A 562-nucleotide genomic window follows, 5' to 3' on the forward strand; every position below is an offset into this window, starting at 1 on the left:
CCCTCATGAGGCAGGCCTCCAGGATATTACGGGTTGGGACCCAGCACCTCTCCTCAGGTCCGTAGCCCTCCTACTCCACAAGGTACTGGAGGCCACGCCCCCGGTGACGAACGTCCAGCAGTCGACGCACCGTGAACACCTCTGACCCATCAATGAGCCTGGAGGGAGGGGGGTTTTGTGTCAAGTCACAGTGGTGGCCTATAATACGCTTTCTGCGGGAGACATGGAAGGTGAGATGAATACGGCGGAGAATGGAGGGGAGTTTGAGACGGACTGCAGCATGGCTGCTGACTTTAGCAATGGCAAAGAGGCCGATGAAGCGGGGCGGGGCGAATTTGTGGGAATCCACCTTGCGCGGTAGGTCTGAAGTTAAAAACCACACACGCTGTCCCTGTCGGTAATGTGGGGCCTTGGAGCGATGGCCGTCAGCTTGACGCTTGATCCTGACAGAGGCACAGAGAAGGGCATTGAGGTCAAAAGTCAGGAGATTAATCTGCAACTTGTTAAAACTCTGGCGGATCGCAGATTCGAGTCCTGAAAGTATTAGGTGTTGATGTTACCA

The sequence above is a fragment of the Hemitrygon akajei genome, unplaced genomic scaffold (genome assembly GCF_048418815.1).
Source record: "Hemitrygon akajei unplaced genomic scaffold, sHemAka1.3 Scf000143, whole genome shotgun sequence".
Lineage (NCBI taxonomy): Eukaryota > Metazoa > Chordata > Chondrichthyes > Myliobatiformes > Dasyatidae > Hemitrygon > Hemitrygon akajei.